Genomic DNA, 15,117 nt, shown 5'->3' with positions numbered 1-15,117 from the left:
AAAGTGAATGGTGTGGCAGGACTTATGCAGTATTTTACTGTGTTTTCACTTCATTATTCCCCTATGGGGATGTGGGGCCCATGGCTAGATTAACTTCCATTAGGCCTACAGATTCCAGACACGCACTTAAATCCAATGTTGCGAATGTGAAAATAAGTATTCTGCAGAGTCCCAAGTCATATTTGTACTGCTTTTGGGTCATCCAGAACTGTCATATTTCTCTGAGCCAGCCATGACCAGACCCAGGCTGAGGGCTGACCTCAGCTGGATGGATTGATAACCTTTCTTCCCCAAGCAAAGGCCTCCTCTTCATGAAGAGATGATGGGTGCGGCTACAGGCTAATCCATCACTAGGTGCGAGGCACCAGGCTGCACCAAGGAGGGAAGGAGTTGGGTTTCAGAGGCCATGTTCCCAGAGACACTGGACGACGCCATTTTTAACAAACCCAGAGGCTGGACAAGAAGGAGGGAGCAGGGGCAGGAAAGTGATGTGTCGCTGTTTGATAGGACCAACAGGGACTTCCTGCCAGCCCCCACTCAACTTTTAAAAAGTGCTTGCACAGGAAGAGAAGCTCTCTCTGGGGTGTGGTCTGCTGAGGCTGAAGGGGCTGGAGCCTGGCACAATGGGCAGTTGGAAGGAGAGACCCCCTGACTGCCCCCAGGACCCTAACAGCACCAGAGGAAGAGTCCAGGACTGGTGCGCAGGAACAGTGGCCTCTGCGCAGGGAGAAGAGAGGCCCAGAGGGAAAGCCAGGCAAAAGGCTGGTGCAGGGAGCCAGTGAAGACCGTTCCCTGCAGAAGGCACCCTCTTGGAGACCCGGAGGGCGAAGGAGAGTGCTCCCAGTGGCTGGGGGGTGCCACCAGGAGCAAGAGGACACGAAAATGGAGGAGATCGGACTGAGATATGCCCCCCAGAAGGTACACGACCTTTGACCTTTGATGGGACCGACGAAGCACGTGGGGCTCCGCTGCCGGTCTGGAAACTGCCCCCGGGGTGGGTCAGGTCCCAGGGGCTGCCCTCCAAGAAGGAAAGTCGGGGTGCGCCGTCGCGCACCTGCCAGGAGCCCACCCTGGCACCCGCCGCAAAAGAAAGGAAGATGGGGAGCGCCGTTGCGCTCCCCGTGAAGGTGGCTCTAGGCAGGGGGTCAGGAGCCCACCCTGGCCCCCACCGATGCGGAGTGAGGGGGAGCGCCGTCGCGCCCCCCGAAGATGTTCGGGGGCCCGGGACCCCATCCCCGGGCCCCGAGTGTGGAGAAAGTGCGGGGAAGTGCCGTTGCACTCCCTCCCGAAGACCCGCTCCAAAGCGGACGCTGCGTGTCTGGAGCGGGCAGACGCGAAGAGTCGTGCCGGCTCCCGCGGCAGCATGCGAGGGTGCTGGCCGGGTGGGGAGCCGACGGGGGCAGCTGGGGGTGGGCTCCCCGGGCTGCCCTCCATCACGGAGGCATGCGGGGGTCCCGGGTGTGACCGGGACCCCGAACATGAAGACGGGAGGTGCGAGGGGCCTGGGTGGGACCGGGCCCCAGAAACTGGAAGGAGCGGCCGGGGGTGGGCTCCCCGAGCTGCCTATCATCACCTGGGGGTCCGGGTGAGACCGGGCCCCCCACTGAAGAAGGAAGATGCGGCGAAGCCACCAGCACCACCAGCGCGGCTCTCCCCGGCACAGCGGGAGAGCCGCTCATCTATTATGCATAGGAAGGAGCTCGAAGCGCCCCATAATGCCTTGCCAGGCATGGGGAGAACATCGTTTCTGGCACCTGGTGGCCCCCAGAGGAGGGGTCACCCTCATGTGTGAAAAGAAGTGCCGGGGGGCTGCAGGAGCACCGCAGCCTCCCCCAGGATAAAGGAGAACAGTCCACCCATAAGTTTCACGGGGCATCTGAAAGAATAACCCCTCAAGGGCTCAGCCAGCATTTAACACCTTCTGGGCTGGAACTTATGTTCTACAGCTGAGGGTGTCCTATGAAGTGCATCATGGAGTGAAGGGCTGAGTTGGGGATGTCTGGAGAAGAGCATCCCCTGGAGGTGAAGTGGTGTAACTGCACCGAAATGCATTTACTAATGGTTATTTCTTTCAGAGGGACTGAAGTTCATGTGTTTAATGTGCTGTGATGGTGTAAGGTGATGTCATAAACCAAGTGGGGTTATGTTGCCAGACAGTCCTGTTAGGGTGTCTGGCTGTATATGCGTAATCCTGTGATTTCATCTGTGATGCCTTTAGGGGCTGTAATTGCAATGCATTCAAATGATCAACTAAGGTGATGAGTACTGTCATTCTAAAGTGTGCGTAAACATGGATTCTTGCTGCTGCGCTTAGGTGAAGACTCCAGACTGCTAGCCCTTAAGATATAGAGGTGCATACTTTATGGTCAGTAGGAGATGCTCAGTCAGGGTCATGTGTCACCAAGGCAGGTTTACCCCTTTTTAATGCTTGTTGAGGTAATGGGGTGGGTCGCCACTGGGATGGTGCCAGTGCGCAGGGCCCTCGCTCCAGGTTATGTTCAACTATCTGCATTGGGGGCAAGTTGATGTGCATACATGGGAGTGGTGGTACTAGACCCACCCCCCCTTTGCGGGAGTGGTGGAGATGTTATGCAATGTCACAAAGTAATTCCAACAGCTTATGTATATTTGTAAATTGACTGCAAGCCCCAGAGTATCCAGCTCCCAGGAGGGAGGTGCCAGCAGCATCTTCGCGCTAAAAAGCGCCAGCAGCTACCGAGGCGCGGGACGCGGCGGGCCTGTCCTTGCCTGTCCTTGACAGGAAGAGGCAGGGCAGGGCCATTTCCCTGCCATTTGCTTGTTGGGATCTACTCCTGAAGCTGCTCAAGGTACTGTACTGTATTGACTAAGGACAGAGTAGCAGTATATCAGGGCTTGTTGTAAAGTATTCAGGTTTGGGAACTCAATTTGACTACTGCATTAATATTGCCCTATATACGCATTTTAACTGTTATAGTTACCTCTCGTACATATAGAGAGTCACATTACTTTGGCTTTCTAATGGGCAAAAGAAAAACAATGGAGGGTACAGGGGGGGCAAGCGATCTTATCGGTCGGGCGGGAAAAGAGAAAAAAGGCCAGGAAAGTTGCTAAGAAAGTAGCTAAGAATAATAGCTGTGTCATGGATAGAATTGATAATCTTATCATAGAGTGTGAGGGGATAGTGGGTGCTGATCTTCCGGTTTCCACAGATGCTACAAAATCAACACCCCTAAAAGATCCTACTTCTTCACGCCACACTATTGTTCCACCAATGTTCCAGAAACTACAACGTAAGGAATTAGCTGATTCCCATGAGACACACAGTCAGGATCTGTTCTTCAGATACCGGACTCCTCTCTTGAACCCCCTATTCTTCCTGCCCAGGACATGGTATCCCATGTAGATCCTTTAATCTTTTGCACAAACCGATTTGCAGCTCTGGCTGATTCCCATGAGGAAGCATATCCTCCACACCCCATTATAACTTCGAAGAAGAGCCAAATTGAGATAGACGACGCAATTTTTATTCCCCCACAGTCTTTTTACCACACGGTAAAACTCCTTAGGGAGGAGGTTGGGTTCCTAAAATCAACAATTGAGGAGTTAGTGGCTACTGTTAAACTCCTAGTTTCTAATAATGTATCGCATATTCCAGCCATCCTTGTTTCTTCTAACTTGAGTTGTTCACCAACACTATGAGCCCAAAAAGAGAGCGCTTTGCCGCCGGCCTCCGCTGTTTCTTTACAGCGAACCGTTGAGGCCCAACCTATCAAGTCTTTAGGCCTATCTCAAATCCCCCCTACACTCTGCAAAAACAACTCTACTCACAAGCAGTCGCTAATTGTAGAAGATCAGGCAATGTTCCACTTACTCCCCCTTCGGGTGGGAACATATCTTCCCAACAACACACGGAATCACCCCGCCCCACTAGCCACGCTTAGTCAGTTTTTATGGTCAATGTCCCCAAGGTAGGCACGAAAAATTAGAACGTGGAGTCTCTGATAAACAAATCCATACACTGGCTGTGTCATGTCAGGGGTTGCCTGCCGCTCGTTGATTAGGGAAGACATAGTCAGAGCGAGGAGATGTACTTTTAATAACCAATCGCTGGATTGTATCGAGTTTACCGTGATCAATCCAGACTTAGCAGAAAATCTTTTGGCTCTGGAGTATAGAACTTGTTCTCCTGATTCTTCATCTATTCAGGTCAGGCGTTTTCCCGTATTTACCAGGGCCAGGGTCAATGACAGTGTGCTGTTACCATCTACCTCTAGAGGGTCCCCACTTGAGGCTGTGGATTGACTACAGCAGTCCAAACAGCTTAAGCAGGAATCACAATCTGCCATAACCACTAATACTCTTAACGCGCCTCATATCCTTGGAGCAAACCCCATTCCTGATGATTTTCCAACTTTGCATAAATCCAACATCCATTGTAATTACCTGATCAAAAGTCCAAGAGAACAAGGGTTGGCAACTCTAACTAATACCTTTGCCCAATTATTGGTTCCACCACAATCGATAAGCCAAAACTTTATCTGCAATAAAACTTCAATATCTCAACTTAAGATTCTTTCATGGAACATTGCAGGTCTTTCCAGAAAAATGTCGCTACCTGACTGGAACGACCTGATCGAGGAACACCATATCTGCATGTTCCAAGAAACATGGAGTCTAGCTCCACTACACAAATCTGGTCATAGTTGCTTCTTCAAATCTGCTGTTTCCAAGGGGAGGGAAAGGCCTTCAGGAGTCCTCATTGTCTGGATTTAGATCGATATGGGCTGCCAAGTCACTGAACATCATTGTGATAACCCAGACATTATGCGACTTTCAATCAAGGGACATAAATGTGGTAAAACCGTGGAGTTGTTTAATGTATACATAAGAGGTACACCTGGGGGCAAATCGTCAAACATTGTATTGTCCTTAGAACAGGAGTTAGCTAACTATCTATCAAATTCATGTGTTATGTTTGGGGGGGATTTTAATTGTACTTTTGAGCCACTAGATTCTGAGGACTTGATGGGACAAGAAGCTGAAGACACTAAATGGGGTGTCCCAGCATTAAACATACCTCCCATTAAGAAATGGTCTCAAATTGCAATCCAGATTATGGCATTCACACTAGAATTTGGGTTACTCGCCGTGAACGGTAGAACTTCTTCAGATGCTATAGGAGCCAACACATTCAATAGAGCCAACTGCCCCTCACGAATTGACTATATATTAGTTGACGTGAGGTTATGGAAAAAGATACTGGACATGGAAGTCCTCCAATCCTCTGATAGCGATCACAACACATTGAGCATGTCCATAGATAGTCCCTGGGCTCTTCCTCTTCCCTGTAATCAGTCTTTAGTACCTCTTATGATTACCAAAGTGTTAGTACCCTCAAATTCTAGAAGGACCCTTAAATGGCCTAAAGTTCTCACCCAAGAAGCATTGACATCTGGCATTAGCCATGCTTTGAGCGAAAGCACTCGGCTACTACTAGAGATATCGGAGGCCCCTGGGGGACTATAAAAAATCCCGGATTTACATGACAACCTGATAGCCCAGATAGGAGCATATTTTATAGTAGCTAACACAGGAAAACCAACAGGAAGAGTCAAAAAGTGCTATACCTGGTACAACGGGGACTGCAGACAAAAAAAGAAAGTTTTAATCCTGGCAATAAAAAGTAAAAAAACCCTTTTAATTAGAGAAGCTAGAAAGATCTACAAAAGCGCAATCTATCGTGCGAAATTGGATTGGGATGAGTCATTCTGGCAAGATTTAAAAGATGCTAGTACAGCTAGAGACCCTAACCTCTTTTGGAATAAGGTTAGGCGGTTTGGCAACAAAGATTCTGGCGTAATCGTAAATCACATTACATGTCCGGACTGGTTTAATCATTTTGAGAACCTTTACTCTACATTGGACTCTTCCCACTGTGCGGGGACACAAGAGCTAATAAATTTCCATACTATTATAAATTTTACCGACCTCTTCACACTTGAAGAAGTTGAGATGGCCATAAAGAAAATTGTCCCAGCTAAAGCCTCAGGACCAGATGACCTCCCAGGAGATCTTTTTCTTGCAGACCCGAGCAACTGGGCAAACTATGTCATGCTCTTAATTAATTCAATTGCAAGAGGGAGTGCAGTACCAGAATCTTGGAAAGGGGCTGAGGTGGTACCCATTTTAAAAAAAGGATCAAGGGATGACCCTGCCAACTAACGGCCAATCAGTTTGATTGATGCAATGCAGAAAGTAGTTGGCAGGGTGGTATTGCAGAGAATCCTTCGATGGATAGATGAAGAAAACATTCTTTCCCAATACCAAGCAGTTTTTAGGGCATGTACAGGGACGATGGACCAAGTATTTAGGTTGTTTTTAATTTAGTGGAAGGTGGTCTTGATTGCCAAAGGTAGCCTTTATTTGGCATTTATTGACTTAAAGACCGCCTTTGACCTAGTCCCTCGTGATCGGCTATGGCATCTATTGGAAGAATTGGGGATGCCACCATTATTACTGAACATCCTGACTCGCCTACATGAGGGCAATTATGCCCAAGTGAGGTGGGGGTCCCAGGGACAAATAACAAACAGGATCCCTGTAAATAGAGGGGTACGCCAGGGCTGTGTTTTGGCTCCCACCCTGTTCTCTTTGTATATGAACGGGGTGGTGAGCTACCTGCAGGAGTTTCCATCTGATGCTCCAGCCCTGGCAGGAGAAAGGGTCCCCACTTTACTTTTTGCAGACGATACGCTACTTATTTCTAAAATGCCAGCAGGGCTCCAAAAGCTCCTAGACAGATTTTATACTTTTTGTGAGTCTAGGGATTTGATTGTGAACACCTCTAAGACGAAGCTTATGACATTTAACCCTTACAAGCCATATAGAGACAATTGTACCCTAGATGGCACACGCTTGGAAAAAGTCTCAATGTTTGATTATTTGGGAATAAGACTTGACGATAAAATGCAATGGAGGCATCACATTGACAAAATGCTATTAAACCATAAGCGTGTCACAGGCACTTTAATCAAAGAACACCGCTCTTCGCGCAGTAGACCTGTGGCTCCTGCTCTTACAATCTATGCAGCAAAAGCAGTCAGTTCAGCTATTTATGGAGCTGAACTGTGGGGTTTCGAGGATACCGAAAGTCTTTGCATGTCTGTACATACATTTTAAAGAAATTTAGTGATGCTTCCACGCAGTGTGCCATTGAAACCGTTGCTAAAAGATATGGGTAGGCACTCCTTTAAAGACATAGCTAGGTTACGACCCTTGCTATTCTGGGCTCGCTTATGCCGTACCCCAGAATTAACTAGCTATGCCGCTGCGCTAACAGAAGCCATGGCCTTAGATGTCAACCAAAGAATTAGTTGGGTACACAATCTCAAAAAATCTCTTATCGCATTAGGCCTGAAGGAAGCTTGGGATACACAAACCCCCCTAGCAAGGCCGACCTCAAAAGATGCTACTGGGCTTGGGTCAATGCCCAAGAGCTTAACAATTCAGGAGTAGGCAGACTGACAGAGGAGTTTTATCTCCACAAGCAATATACATTTTTAGAACCGTATTTAGATTTTATCCAAATACCACGGGATAGAGCACTCTATAGACGGTTTAGGGTAGGCTCTCTGCCGGTTAGAGAGTTAACTGCGAAATGGAGCACCCCACATCAGACAACACTAGGGTGCCCCTGCTGTAAAACACCGGAAGAGACCATAGCCCACTTTATGTTTGCCTGCCCTGCTTACAAAAGCATAAGAGCCAGATGGCTTAAACCCATTTGCAGAGAGTTGAAGACGCACGAATATCGCACTGCTCTACGCATTCTAAAGGCCGACGCGCGGTCTCTTTTTGCTTGTGGTGTAGCCAAATATCCTGGTTGTGCCTGGATTGTAAGGTTCAAATTTTTGCACGGAGTTTTTTAATGAATTATGTCTCTATATTCTCATCTTGAAGGTTTGCACATGATATTATGCACTGACACTTTATTCCCTATATCTGGTCCAAGAACAACCTAATGGGGGGGTGTGGTTGGGGGAGGGTGAAAGGGGTTTTATGTGTAGAAGGGCATGCAATGAATTTTTATATATTGCTTACCCAAGCTCATTCTTGCTACCACCATTTTTTGCAATCTTTAGGGCAATTAGAAATTGATGAATTTAATGACTTAATGTTTTATCGTATTTTATTCCTTTTAAATTGTTGTCTCTTTTTAAAATATTTTTATGGCTTTTATAAATTGAAAGTTGTAAGAAATGCTTTTAAGATATTGGCTATCGAAATAAAGCAATTTTGACTTGACTTGATATTTGTAAATTGTTGCATAGTATTGAGTAGTGTGTGTGTTTAATAAATGTACTCTTACTTTTATAAAGCAAAGTACAGACTGGACAATCAATTATTGAGTGTTATTTTTGTGCACCTGCAAATGGCGATTACTAGCCCACACCACCTCCCTTGAGTAAGCCTCAGACTGCTCTGCAACGCTACCCTCTGAGAGTCAGGCGCTACAATTGGGTGTTTGGTTCCCAGTAAAGGACAAATGTAGTCATGTTATTTGTGCAGGCCTCACAGATGCTGCCTCGTTTTCCAACATTGGTGGCAGCGGCGGGATACATAGTATCCCATTCTGGTGCGCATTTATAGCATTTGATAAGTCCAGTTTTTCCACACATTACCTCTGCAGCAATGAGCAAATGGAAGAGCGCAAGGCTCTGAGAAGGGTTCAAAGTTTTGGTTATGTGAACTAAAGGTATGGGAAGGGAAAGCCCCATGCCCATATGTGTCATGTGAAGTTATTATGGTTTAAATGTAAACTGTATTGATATGACCGCGATATGTTGATTATCATGTGCTAGCGGGATGGTGCTTTCCAGGAAATTATTGCATACAAATGTTCTAAGCCACATTGTACAACTTTGAACCCTAACACTACATACATTACACCTGCATGAGGAGGGTGTCTCCTCAAGAGATAGGGACAGCAACTAATACCTACATCACGGTGGGAAGAGGGTGTGGTAGAGTTGGGTGTCCGGCAGGTCCCCCAGGTTAACTGGTGGGGAGGTGAGCAATCCCGGGGTGGCCCCTGGTAGTGGGTGGCCCCCAAGGAGGGTAGTTCTTGAGTGATGGTGTGTAGTGGTAGCCCCAAGGTACCCAAGGTGGGTTAGGTAGCTGACCCAGTGGAGATCTGAGTGGGGGCGATGTGCTCCCTAGTTCCAGGTGAAGGGTTAGTGGTGGACCCTGAGGTGTAAGGGTCGGGTGGCTGGTGACCAGTCTGGTAGGCCCTGTGGGATTTGAACCCCAGGACCAGGAGTATGGGGGTGATCCCCTAGCTCGAGGCAGGAGGTGGACTTCTGCCAGGTAGTACCACCCTGAACACAGGTGGGGCCTATCTTAAGTGAAGGGACCCTGTGTTTCGCGAAGGGGTGGTGCAGGCCTAGCCGGGATCTTTAGGGTCCCGGGCTGAGAGTGGTAGTGCTACCCTGAAGGCAGGTGGGGCCTATCTTAAGTGAAGGGACCCTGCTCTTCAGAAGGGGTGGTGCAGGCCATCCAGGGACCATGTAGGACCCTTGGCGGTCTCCCAAGGCGCTGCAGGGAGACCGGGGAGAGCCATGAGAGGTGGGCCTGGGTCTAGCTAACTTGGGGCCCACAGGCTCTCTAAGGGTACTCCGGGAGGAGAGCGCACCTCTCGGAGGGAAGGGTACATAGGCCCTGTTCTCGCAGCGGAGAACAAGGAAGGGGTCTAGGTTCCCGGGGTAGTTTCCGTGTGGAGCTACTGATGGGGGGAATGAGCTGTAGGATGTCTGATGAGGCACCCTCAGTGTTCCTCCCTGGCACTGCCAATGTGGTGGTGAGGCCGGTCTGAGGTCCTATCAGGGAGCCAGGCCAGTGGCCAAAGGGTGCTTTTCTGTGTGGGGAAGCACAAGTGGCTGTGCTTTCTTTAGGGAAGCCAGTCATCCCGAAAGGGTGGTGGCAGCAGAATGACCTCAGCGGCAGGCTGAGGGTGAGGGTCCAGAGAGGTTGCATCTTTGGGGTGCAAGGACCAAATGGAGAGAGGGTTCTGGTTGGAACAGACTCTGGAAGGGAGACCAGCTAGTGACCCAGGGGATGGGATTTAGACCTATCCCAGAAGACCGCATCAGTGCTGAGGCACTGGACCCTTGTCCAGAGAAGTGGTAGGTATAGTGTTGCATGCCCAAGGGCAAAGGTGAGCCTAGTTAGGCCGAGTCCATGTACACCATGAGTGACCTAGAGGTATCTAACCTAGAGCCCGGAGGGTTCTCAGGGTAGTCTGGGATCCCTGTCATGGGTGGAGATTTCATGGATGGGAGGAGTAGGTGGTCTAAGCGGAGAACTGGTCAGTAAGGGGGGTCTGCTCAGAACCCCTTATAACTAGTTATCGCTGACTACGGGAAGTGTACCCATGTAGAGTGGCTACTTCTTCCCTGTAGGAATCAGCTGGGCGCGGCGTGTGTTAGAAGGTGGTTCTGACACTATGGGCCGCCCGGATGTTTCGCTTTTTGAGCACCTAATTGTTGAGCTTTTACTGTGGGGGATCCTCATAAGTTGGGACTCACCCACAGTGAACTCAGGATGTAGGAGACTGCATGGGGATTTTACTAGTGTTCCCTGGCTTGACCAGGCCACTGTTCAGCAGCTGGAGTAAGGGACACCGGGTGGGTTACATGCAGACACATGTGTACATGCGTGTGCACACGTGTACGGGCTGCGCAGGGGAGATTCCTAGCGTGCGCAGTCCAGGAGCAGCTACAAAGTGAATGGTGTGGCAGGACTTATGCAGTATTGGGTGGTGACATGGAAGAGGCTTTATACACTGGGCAGAAACATGCCAGGGAACGTCAGTCTGTTTTACTGTGTTTTCACTTCATTATTCCCCTATGGGAATGTGGGGCCCATGGCTAGATTAACTTCCATTAGGCCTACAGATTCCAGACACGCACTTAAGTCCAATGTAGCGAATGTGAAAATAAGTATTCTGCAGAGTCCCAAGTCATATTTGTACTGCTTTTGGGTCATCCAGAACTGTCAAATTTCTCTGAGCCAGCCATGACCAGACCCAGGCTGAGGGCTGACCTCCGCTGGATGGATTGATAACCTTTCTTCCACAAGCAAAGGCCTCCTCTCCATGAAGAGATGATGGGTGGGGCTACAGGCTAATCCATCACTAGGTGCTAGGCACCAGGCTGCACCAAGGAGGGAAGGAGTTGGGTTTCAGAGGCCATGTGGCCAGAGACACTGGACGACGCCATTTTTAACAAACCCAGAGGCTGGACAAGAAGGAGGGAGCAGGGGCAGGAAAGTGATGTGTCGCTGTTTGATAGGACCAACAGGGACTTCCTGCCAGCCCCCTACTCAACTTTTAAAAAGTGCTTGCACAGGAAGAGAAGCTCTCTCTGGGGTGTGGTCTGCTGAGGCTGACGGTGCTGGAGCCTGGCGCAATGGGCAGTCGGAAGGAGAGACCCCCTGATTGCCCCCAGGACCCTAACAGCACCAGAGGAAGAGTCCAGGACCGGTGCGCAGGAGCAGTGGCCTCTGCGCAGGGAGAAGAGAGGCCCAGAGGGAGAGCCAGGCGAAAGGCTGGCGCAGGGAGCCAGTGAAGACCGTTCCTTGCAGAAGGCACCCTCTTGGAGACCCGGAGGGCGAAGGAGAGTGCTCCCAGTTGTATGGGGGTGCCACCAGGAGCAAGAGGATGCAAAAATGGAGGAGATCGGACCCCTGGGGGCTGAGATATGTCCGCCGTGGGTCTGGAAACTGCCCCCGGGGTGGGTCAGGTCCCGGGGGCTGCCCCCCAAGAAGGAAAGTTGGGGGTGCGCCGTCACGCACCCCGTGAAGGTACCCCCGCGGGGTGCCAGGAGCCCACCCTGGCCCCCACCACAAAAGAAAGGAAAATGGGGAGCGCCGTCACGCTCCCCGTGAAGGTGGCCCTAGGCAGGGGGCCAGAAGCCCACCCTGGCTCCCACCGATGCGGAGTGAGGGGGAGCGCCGTTGCGCCCCCCCCCGAAGATGTTCGGGGGCCCAGGACCCCATCCCCCGAGTGTGGAGAAGGTGGGGGGAAGTGCCGTTGCACGCCCCCCGAAGACCCGCTCCAAAGCAGACGCTGCGTGTCTGGAGCGGGCAGACGAGAAGAGTTGTGCCGGCTCCCGCGGCTGCACGCAAGGGTGCTGGCTGGGCGGGGAGCCGGCGGGGGCAGCTGGGGGTGGGCTCCCCGGGCTGCCCTCCATCACGGAGGCATGCGGGGGTCCCGGGTGGGACCGGGACCCCGAACATGAAGACGGGAGGTGCGAGGTGCCCGGGTGGGAACGGGGCCCAGAAACCGGAAGGAGCGGCCGGGGGTGGGCTCCCCGAGCTGCCTATCATCACCTGGGGGTCCGGGTGGGACCGGGCCCCCCACCGAAGAAGGAAGATGCGGCGAAGCCGCCAGCACCACCAGCGCGGCTCTCCCCGGCACAGCGAGAGAGCCGCTCATCTATTATGCATAGGAAGGAGCTCGAAGCGCCCCATAATGCCTTGCCAGGCATGGGGAGAACATCGTTTTTGGTGCCTGGTGGCCCCCAGAAGAGGGGGTCACCCTCATGTGTGAAAATAAGTGCCGGGGGGCTGCAGGAGCACCACAGCCTCCCCCAGCATAAAGGAGAACAGTCCACCCATAAGTTTCACGGGGCATCTGAAAAAATAACCCCTCAAGGCCTCAGGCAGCATTTAAAACCTTCTGGGCTGGAACTTATGTTCTACAGCTGAGGGTGTACTACGAAGTGCATCATGGAGTGAAGGGCTGAGTTGGGGATGTCTGGAGAAGGGCATCCCCTGGAGGTGAAGTGGTGTAACTGCACTGAAATGCATTTACTAATGGTTATTTCTTTCAGAGGGACTGAAGTTCATGTGTTTAATGTGATGTGCTGGTGTAAGGTGATGTCATAAGCCAAGTAGGTTTATGTTGCCAGACAGTCCTGCTAGGGTGTCTGGCTGTATATGCGTAATCCTGTGATTTCATCTGTGATGCCTTTAGGGGCTGTAATTGCAATGCATTCAAATGATCAACTAAGGTGATGAGTACTGTCATTCTAAAGTGTGCGTAAACATGGATTCTTGCTGCTGCGCTTAGGTGAAGACCCCAGACTGCTAGCCCTTAAGATATAGAGGTGCATACTTTATGGTCAGTAGGAGATGCTCAGTCAGGGTCATGTGTCACCAAGGCAGGTTTACCCCTTTTTAATGCTTGTTGAGGTAATGGGGTGAGTCGCCACTGGGATGGTGCCAGTGCGCAGGGCCCTCGCTCCAGGTTATGTTCAACTATCTGCATTGGGGCCAATTTGATGTGCATACATGGTAGTGGTGGTACTAGACCCCACCCCGCCTTTGCGGGAGGGGTGGAGATGTTATGCAATGTCACAAAGTAATTCCAACAGCTTATGTATATTTGTAAATTGGTGCATAGTATTGAGTAGTGTGTGTGTTTAATAAATGTACTCTTACTTTTATAAAGCAAAGTACAGACTGGACAATCAATTATTGAGTGTTATTTTTGTGCACCTGCAAATGGCGATTACTAGCCCACACCACCTCCCTTGAGTAAGTCTCAGACTGCTCTGCAACGCTACCCTCTGAGAGTCAGGCGCTACAATTGGGTGTTTGGTTCCCAGTGAATGGCAAATGTAGTCATGTTATTTGTGCAGGCCTCACAGATGCTGCCTCGTTTTCCAACAGTTCTGGTGTCTTGAACAGAGCTCCTCGGACTCTTACAGCATAGCACACCCTGCTCCAGATGTCATAGGCACAACATAACAGACTGGTGTGATGTCATGAACAGAGTGGCTCAGACTGTTACAGTATAGCACGCCCTGCTCCAGATGTCATAGGCACAACATAACAGACTGTTCTGGTGTCTTGAACAGAGCGCCTCGGACTGTTACAGTATAGCACACCCTGCTCCAGATATCACAGACACAACATGCATTCCAGCATTGTTTTCATTGTTTGACTTGTGCTCGCTGCCCCTAATCCCTCTGGTGCCCCCACCCGCTTCCCGCTTCCCGCCGCAGCTCCATCGCGGCCCCGCCCCCTTTCTCCCTTCTGTTCCCGATTGGCCGCCCCGCTCCCGCCTCCCAGCTGCTCCGCCCTCCCACTTGGCCTCATATGGAGCCCGCGCGGCGCAGGTGAGTGTGACCTGACCTCAGGACACACCGCACGGCTCGCCAGCGGTGCCCCCTCGCTGCTGCTCACTGCTCTCGCGCCGTTAGCCTGTTTCTTGACCTTTGTTGCTTTTGTGCCCACTGTTTATTGACCTGTACTGTGTTATTTCCAGCATTGTTTTCATTGTTTGACTTGTGCTCGCTGCCCCTAATCCCTCTGGTGCCCCCACCCGCTTCCCGCTTCCCGCCGCAGCTCCATCGCGGCCCGCCCCCTTCTTCCCTTCTGTTCCCGATTGGCCGCCCCGCTCCTGCCTCCCAGCTGCTCCGCCCTCCCACTTGGCCTCATATGGAGCCCGTGCGTACGCGCAGCGGGTGCGCCAATTGTGCTCCGAAGGCGTGCCAAAGGCAAGCCCGTCTACGCCCGTCCGCGCCTGGACCGCGCCCAGCGCCAAGACCCCTGGCCCGCGTGGATGCCAGCCTACAGGACGGACCTATGACACCGCCACCCTCAACGCACTCAACGCCGGACGGAAACCCGCCTGCTACCAAGCCACCCCGAAACGCGCCCACGGACCTTTCACCTGCCAAACCTGCAAGTTCACCTGCCTCCGAACCTGCACCGCTCCCGCCAAACCGAACACCAGCAACAACCACCTCAAGTGCATCCTGCTCAACACCCGCTCCGTCCACAGACACACCGTCGAACTCTGGAACCTCCTCGACACAACATCGCCAGACGTCGCCTTCCTCACAGAAACCTGGATGAACGCCTCCTCAGCGCCCGACATCGCCACAGCCATCCCGGACGGATACAAGATCACCCGGAGGGACCGCGTCAACCAGACCGGAGGAGGCATCGCCATCATCCACAAGAACACCATCCGCATCACGACCAACTCAGACGACACCTTCACCACCGCCGAGCACCTCCACTTCCAGATTCACACCGACCCTAAGACCACCCTCAGAGGCACCCTCA

This window comes from Triturus cristatus, chromosome 10 (assembly GCF_964204655.1).
Source record: "Triturus cristatus chromosome 10, aTriCri1.1, whole genome shotgun sequence".
NCBI classification, from domain to species: Eukaryota; Metazoa; Chordata; class Amphibia; order Caudata; family Salamandridae; genus Triturus; species Triturus cristatus.
The sequence above is the reverse complement of the archived record's forward strand: the minus strand, read 5'-3'. Positions refer to the sequence as shown.